This window comes from Balaenoptera physalus (genome assembly GCF_965194825.1).
Source record: "Balaenoptera physalus genome assembly, chromosome: 11".
Classification (NCBI taxonomy): Eukaryota; Metazoa; Chordata; class Mammalia; order Artiodactyla; family Balaenopteridae; genus Balaenoptera; species Balaenoptera physalus.
In genome coordinates, this window is record NC_138896.1 from 57,165,757 (window position 1) to 57,174,820 (window position 9,064).

Here is a 9,064-nt window from a genome sequence, read left to right on the forward strand (position 1 = left end):
GGACACCCTATGCCAAACAACTAGCAAGACAGGAACACAGCGCCATCCATTAGCAGAGAGGCTGCCTAAAATCATAATAAGGCCACAGACACCCCAAAATACACCACCAGACGTGGACGTGCCCACCAGAAAGACAAGATCCAACCTCATCCACCAGAACTCAGGCACTAGTTCCCTCCACCAGGAAGCCTACACAACCCACTGAACCAACCTTAGCCACTGGGGACAGATACCAAAAACAACAGGAACTACGAACCTGCAGCCTGTGAAAAGGAGACCCCAAACACAGTAAGATAAGCAAAATGAGACGACAGAAAAACACACAGCAGATGAAGGAGCAGGGTCAGAACATACCAGACTTAACAAATGAAGAGGAAATAGGTAGTCTACCTGAAAAAGAATTCAGAATAATGATAGTAAGGATGATCCAAAATCTTGGAAATAGAATAGACAAAATGCAAGAAACATTTAACAAGGACGTAGAAGAACTAAAGAGGAACCAAGCAATGATGAAAACTACAATAAATGAAATTAAAAATACTCTAGATGGGATCAATAGCAGAATAACTGAGGCAGAAGAAAGGATAAGTGACCTGGAAGATAAAATGGTGGAAATAACTACTGCAGAGCAGGATAAAGAAAAAAGAATGAAAAGAACTGAGGACAGTCTCAGAGACCTCTGGGACAACATTAAACGCACCAACATTCGAATTATAGGGGTCCCAGAAGAAGAAGAGAAAAAGAAAGGGACTGAGAAGATATTTGAAGAGATTATAGTTGAAAACTTCCCTAATATGGGAAAGGAAATAGTTAATCAAGTCCTGGAAGCACAGAGAGTCCCATACAGGATAAACCCAAGGAGAAACACACCAAGACACATATTAATCAAACTATCAAAAATTAAATATAAAGAAAACATATTAAAGGCAGCAAGGGAAAAAAAACAAATAACACACAAGGGAATCCCCATAAGGTTAACATCTGATCTTTCAGCAGAAACTCTGCAAGCCAGAAGGGAGTGGCAGGATATACTTAAAGTGATGAAGGAGAAAAACCTACAACCAAGATTACACTACCCAGCAAGGATCTCATTCAGATTCGATGGAGAAATTAAAACCTTTACAGACAAGCAAAAGCTGAGAGAGTTCAGCACCACCAAACCAGCTTTACAACAAATGCTAAAGGAACTTCTCTAGGCAAGAAACACAAGAGAAGGAAAACACCTACAATAACAAACCCAAAACATTTAAGAAAATGGGAATAGGAACATACATATCGATAATTACCTTGAATGTAAATGGATTAAATGCTCCCACCAAAAGACACAGGCTGGCTGAATGGATACAAAAACAAGACCCATATATATGCTGTCTACAAGAGACCCACTTCAGACCTAGAGACACATATAGACTGAAAGTGAGGGGATGGAAAAAGATATTCCATGCAAATGGAAATCAAAAGAAAGCTGGAGTAGCAATTCTCATATCAGACAAAATAGACTTTAAAATAAAGACTATTACAAGAGACAAAGAAGGACACTATATAATGATCAAGGGATCAATCCAAGAGGAAGGTATAACAATTGTAAATATTTATGCACCCAACATAGGAGCACCTCAATACATAAGGCAAATACTAACAGCCATAAAAGGGGAAATTGACAGTAACACAATCATAGTAGGGGACTTTAACACCCCACTCTCACCAATGGACAGATCATCCAAAATGAAAATAAATAAGGAAACACAAGCTTTAAATGATACATTAAACAAGATGGACTTAATTGATATTTATAGGACATTCCACCCAAAAACAACAGAATACACATTTTTCTCAAGTGCTCATGGAACATTCTCCAGGATAGATCATATCTTGGGTCACAAATCAAGCCTTGGTAAATTTAAGAAAATTGAAATCGTATCAAGTATCTTTTCCGACCACAACGCTATGAGACTAGATATCAATTACAGGAAAAGATCTGTAAAAAATACAAACACATGGAGGCTACACAATACATTACTTAATAACGAAGTGATCACTGAAGAAATCAAAGGGGAAATCAAAAAATACCTAGAAACAAATGACAATGGAGATACGACGACCCAAAACCTATGGGACGCAGCAAAAGCAGTGCTAAGAGGGAAGTTTATAGCAATACAAGCCTACCTCAAGAAACAGGAAACATCTCGAATAAACAACCTAACCTTGCACCTAAAGCAATTAGAGAAAGAAGAACAAAAAAACCCCAAAGCCAGCAGAAGGAAAGAAATTATAAAGATCAGGTCAGAAATAAATGAAAAAGAAATGAAGGAAACAATAGCAAAAATCAATGAAACTAAAAGCTGGTTCTTTGAGAAGATAAACAAAATTGATAAACCATTAGCCAGACTCATCAAGAGAAAAAGGGAGAAGACTCAGATCAATAGAATTAGAAATGAAAAAGGAGAAGTAACCACTGACACTGCAGAAATACAAAAGATCATGAGAGATTACTACAAGCAACTCTATGCCAATAAAATGGACAACCTGGAAGAAATGGACAGATTCTTAGAAATGCACAAACTGCCGAGACTGAACCAGGAAGAAATAGAAAATATGAACAGACCAATCACAAGCACTGAAATTGAAACTGTGATTAAAAACCTTCCAACAAACAAAAGCCCAGGACCAGATGGCTTCACAGGTGAATTCTATCAAACATTTAGAGAAGAGCTAACACCTATCCTTCTCAAACTCTTCCAAAATATTGCAGAGGGAGGAACACTCCCAAACTCATTCTACGAGGCCACCATCACCCTGATACCAAAACCAGACAGAGATGTCACAAAGAAAGAAAACTACAGGCCAATATCACTGATGAACATAGATGCAAAAATCCTCAACAAAATACTAGCAAACAGAATCCAACAGCACATTAAAAGGATCATACACCATGATCAAGTGGGGTTTATCCCAGGAATGCAAGGATTCTTCAATATACGCAAATCAATCAATGTGATACACCATATTAACAAACAGAAGGAGAAAAACCATATGATCATCTCAATAGATGCAGAGAAAGCTTTCAACAAAATTCAACACCCATTTATGATAAAAGCCCTGCAGAAAGTAGGCATAGAGGGAACTTTCCTCAACATAATAAAGGCCATATATGACAAACCCACAGCCAACATTGTCCTCAATGGTGAAAAACTGAAACCATTTCCACTAAGATCAGGAACAAGACAAGGTTGCCCACTCTCACCACTATTATTCAACATAGTTTTGGAAGTGTTAGCCACAGCAATCAGAGAAGACAAAGAAATAAAAGGAATCCAAATCGGAAAAGAAGAAGTAAAGCTGTCACTATTTGCAGATGACATGATACTATACATAGAGAATCCTAAAGATGCTACCAGAAAACTCCTAGAGCTAATCAATGAATTTGGTAAAGTAGCAGGATACAAAATTAATGCACAGAAATCTCTTGCATTTCTATACACTAATGACGAAAAATCTGAAAGTGAAATTAAGAAAACACTCCCATTTACCATTGCAACAAAAAGAATAAAATATCTAGGAATAAACCTACCTAAGGAGACAAAAGACCTGTATGCAGAAAATTATAAGACACTGATGAAAGAAATTAAAGATGATACAAATAGATGGAGAGATATACCATGTTCCTGGATTGGAAGAATCAACATTGTGAAAATGACTCTACTACCCAAAGCAATCTACAGATTCAATGCAATCCCTATCAAACTACCACTGGCATTTTTCACAGAACTAGAACAAAAAATTTCACAATTTGTATGGAAACACAAAAGACCCCGAATAGCCAAAGCAATCTTGAGAACGAAAAATGGAGCTGGGGGAATCAGGCTCCCTGACTTCAGACTATATTACAAAGCTTCAGTAATCAAGACAGTTTGGTACTGGCACAAAAACAGAAATATAGATCAATGGAACAGGATAGAAAGCCCAGAGATAAACCCACACACATATGGGCACCTTATTTTTGATAAAGGAGGCAAGCATATACAGTGGAGAAAAGACAGCCTCTTCAATAAGTGGTGCTGGGAAAATTGGACAGGTACATGTAAAAGTATGAAAATAGAACACTCCCTGACACCATGCACAAAAATAAACTCAAAATGGATTAAAGACCTAAGTGTAAGGGCAGACACTATCAAACTCTTAGAGGAAAACATAGGCAGAACACTCTATGACATACATCACAGCAAGATTCTTTTTGACCCAGCTCCCAGAGAAATGGAAATAAGAACACAAATAAACAAATGGGACCTAATGAAACTTAAAAGCTTTTGCACAGCAAAGGAAACCATAAACAAGACCAAAAGACAACCATCAGAATGGGAGAAAATATTTGCAAATGAAGCAACTGACAAAGGATTAATCTCCAAGATTTACAAGCAGCTCATGCAGCTCAATAACAAAAAAACGAACAACCCAATCCAAAAATGGGCCGAAGACCTAAATAGACATTTCTCCAAAGAAGATATACAGATGGCCTACAGACACATGAAAGAATGCTCAACATCATTAATCATTAGAGAAATGCAAATCAAAACTACAAAGAGATATCATCTCACACCGGTCAGAATGGCCATCATCAAAAAATCTAGAAACAATAAATGCTGGAGAGGGTGTGGAGGAAAGGGAACACTCTTGCACTGTTGGTGGGAATGTAAATTGATACAGCCACTATGGAGAACAGGATGGAGGTTCCTTAAAAAACTACAAATAGAACTACCATACGACCCAGCAATCCCACTACTGGGCATATACCCTGAGAAAACCATAGGTCAAAAAGAGTCATGTACCAAAATGTTCATTGCAGCTCTATTTACAATAGCCAGGACATGGAAGCAATCTAAATGTCCATCGACAGATGAATGGATAAAGAAGATGTGGCACATATACACAATGGAATATTACTCAGCCATAAAAAGAAATGAAATGGAGGTACTTGTAATGAGGTGGATGGAGTTAGAGTCTGTCATACAGAGTGAAGTAAGTCAGAAAGAGGAAAACAAATACAGTATGCTAACACATATATACGGAATCTAAGGGAAAAAAAAAAAAGGCCATGAAGAACCTAGTGGCAAGACGGGAATAAAGACACAGACCTACTAGAGAATGGACTTGAGTATATGGGGAGGGGGTGGGGTGAGATGTGACAGGGTAAGAGAGTGTCATGGACATATATACACTACCAAATGTAAAATAGATAACTAGTGGGAAGCAGCCGCATAGCACAGGGAGATCAGCTCGGTGCTTTGTGACCACCTGGAGGGGTGGGATGGGGAGGGTGGGAGGGAGGGAGATGCAAGAGGGAAGAGAAATGGGAACATATTGTATATGTATAACTGATTCACTTTGTTGTAAAGCAGAAGCTAACACACCATTGTAAGGCAATTATACTTCAATAAAGATGTTAAAAAAAAAGAAAAAAAGTAAGTCCTCTTGAAAAGGGAAGGCTTCGTCTATCAGAATGTGGATATATTCAAATTCCTGGATATGTGCTAAGATAAATGCACAGTAATTTTGCTAAAAATACTTTTTAAAAAAAGCAATTTGGGGCTTCCCTAGTGGCGCAGTGGCTGGGGGTCTGCCTGCCAGTGCAGGGAACACGGGTTCAAGCCCTGGTCTGGGAGGATCCCACATGCCGTGGAGCGGCTGGGCCCGTGGGCCACAATTGCTGAGCCTGCGCGTCTGGAGCCTGTGCTCCGCAACAAGAGAGGCCGCGATAGTGAGAGGCCCGCGCACCGCGATGAAGAGTGGCCCCCGCTTGCCACAACTAGAGAAAGCCCTCGCACAGAAACGAAGACCCAACACAGCCAAAAATAAAATAAATAAATAAATAAACAAAGTAAACAATGCGTTTTTTTTAAAAAAAAAGCAATTCATTTAAGGGCACCCTGACGCCCCAGAGATGTCCATTCATATCATTGAATTTAGGAAGAGGAGCACTTCATTTTTGTTCACTGGAGAATCAAGACCTCTGGGGACAGCTTTAAAAATTGATCTCCCTTTAAGCTTCTTTTATCCTTGCTTCTCAAAGTGAGGTCCCTGGACCAGCAGCAGCCGCATCAGTATTATCTGGGTGCTCGTTAGACTTGCAGAATTTCAAGCCCAACCCTAGAGTTTGAATCTGCATTTTAACAAGAGCTCCCGGTGATTTGTGTGCCAGCTGAAGTTAGGGAAGTGCTGTCACAGATCAGTCCAGCAGGCTGAGATGGTTAGGAGAAGTGCCATCCACTTTGCAGTTTGTAGTTCCCTCTGCCTCTATCAAAAAACCCGCCATTTGCACCCCCTACTTAAACACTTAAGGATAAATTCCCAGTGAAACAAACTTCAAGAAGCCTTCAGACTATTTCCTTCTTAATTATTAGATTGAACCATAGGAAATCACTGGTACTCAATGGTTTGGAACTACAAAAATGGCCATTTCATATATTTCAACTGCTTACAATGGACCAAGCTTTGTGTTAAGTACTTTTAACTATGGTCATTCTAATCCACAGAACACTCTATAAGATAAATATTAAGTCAATTTTGTAGTTGAGGAAGTTAAGGACTAGAAAAGTCACGTTCACAAAGTTTCACAGCCAGGAATGAAAAGGCTCACGTCCACACCCAACCCTGACCCTGAGGCCCAGCCTTTCTCAAGGCGTGAACCTCAGACCACCACGTGGTAAGTCTGTTAAAATGCATATTCTAGGTACCATCCCAGACATATTGAATCTAGATCTCTGGTGTTGGGGATTAAGACTCTCTATTTTATTAGCTTCCCTGGGAATTGGACATGTTTTATTCGAGAACGAATTGAACCCCCTTCTTTTTATACCCTGCTTCCTTTCCAAGTAGGTGGTGAAAGGCCACTGGCATAAAAATCTAACTCACCCCAGGGCAGACTAACCATATACTCAATTTCCCAGGACAGTCGTGGTTTATGTACACTGTTTATGTTCACATTATAATTTCTAAGAGTTCCTCCTTTGATTCTCAAAAGAGTTCTGGTTTGGATGATATATTATATGGTGGCCTTGTGCTAGGGGGAAAATTGGGTTGGGTTTCTCCCAAGAGAGCACCAGGGCTCTCTCCCCATCAGGCAGCTCTCTTGAGCTTTCCAGTGAGCTGGGCAGGGCTGGGTCTGCCCCGGTACGTCCAATGTCCTGAGTCTCACTCTCCCCCTCCTCCACCCCTGGCCTCCCAGGCCTGCAGCTCCAGGCCAGCGGTGGCAGGCAGGCTAAGGCATTCACACAGGGATGCCCACGCTGCCATTCCCTGGAAACCTGTTAGAAACCTTTGAGCTGTTTTGATCTACGCTCCACTGAGAACATTGTCTCTTCTCCATGTATCATCCTCTGTGCCATCGGGGTAGCCTTGCCTGAGACCCCTTCTCCATGACTACATAGGTTGTGTCCCCACTAGGCCACTAGGGCTAATGAGGTCTGACTCTTCTCTGGGACACAGGACCAGGCACTGAGTGAAATCCCAATGGGTGTTGGCTGATAGTCCAAATGATCAGATTAATGCAGTTATCAGATTATTGTCCCAGGAGCAGGTTTTGACAATTGAGGAGAAAGGAGAACCAGAAAACTAGTGGGCAGAGAATGTGATTACATCAAGGCCTTGAGGGAGTTGAGAAAAGAAAAAGCCCAAAGCGTATCTGCAATGTCAGGATACAAAAAAAATAAACTTATCTTTAAAGAATATGTTAGCTTCACTGTCAAATAATATAATCAATATATTCTCCTTCAACCTCTAGACACCTTTTCAGGTAAAGTGTCCCTACATTTAAAAGAATGGGTCTAATTAGGAATGTACTACAGAGCATCCAGAAAGTCTGGAAACACAAAGAAAATAATCTATTCATTATATCTTTTTCATATTAACATATTGGCCCATTTCATTACATGTACAGGAATTTTATCTGCAAACATGTCTGGGGGTTGAAGAAAATGTAACTTACATATCGCTTAAAAATAAGTTTATCTTATGTGTGATGGTTAATTTTATGTGTCAACTTGACTGGGCTACGTGGCACCCAGACATTTGGTCAGACGCTATTCTTGGTGTGTCTGTGAGGGTGTTTCTGGATGAGATTAACATTTGAATCTATAGACTGAGTAAAGCAGACTGCCCTTCCCAGTGTGGGTGGGCCTCATCTAATCAGGTAAAGACCTGAATAGAACAAAAAGGCTCAGTAAGCAGGAACTCCTCCTGCCTGACTGCTTGAGCTGTGACATCAATCTTCTCCTGCCCTGGGACTGGAACTTACACCATCAGTTTTCCTGGTTCTCAGGTCTTTGGACTTGACCTGGACCTACACCTATACCACTGGCTCTCCTGGGTCTTCAGCTTGCCAACTACAGATCTTGGGAGTCTCAGTTTCCATAATCATGTGACCCAATTCTTTACAATAAAGCCCGTAGCTCATATGATTACAGAGGCTGAGACATCCCAAGATCTGTAGTCAGCAAGCTGGAGACCCAGGAGAGCCAGTGATCCAGAAGTTCCAGGCCAAGTACTAAGTCCTAAAAATATATATTCCTGAACATGTGCCTACCCTCAGGTCCAGGGCAAAATTCAGAATTGCTATAATTCAGCCTTTTCCAATATCAGTTCAACCAATCAATATATTACCCACCCACTCCCAATAAGTTTTAGTGGTCAAATAAATGAGAGAAACACTAGATAAAGGGAAAACATGGAACCAGAACCTTTAAGATGATTGCATGTATATGAGCCTCAAAGAGAGGAATATAACATGTTAGTTCTTCTCTAATGCTTTTGACCACTTATTCCCCATTCCTCCATCACCCTCTTTTTATTCTTGCAAGACTGATATTCCAAGAAACACACCGGGGAAAAGCTGTGCCCAATCCATTCAGAATGGCCAGTTCTGATCATAAAGAAGCCAGTGGCAGGTGGGGCCTCTGAGATGTCTTCTGTGGATGGTACCCTAGGATCTCCAAGGTCCTTCCCATTCAAATTCCAAAGAGCTTGTACATATCTGTTGGCTCCACTTTTGTCATCATAAAGCAAGATTTTG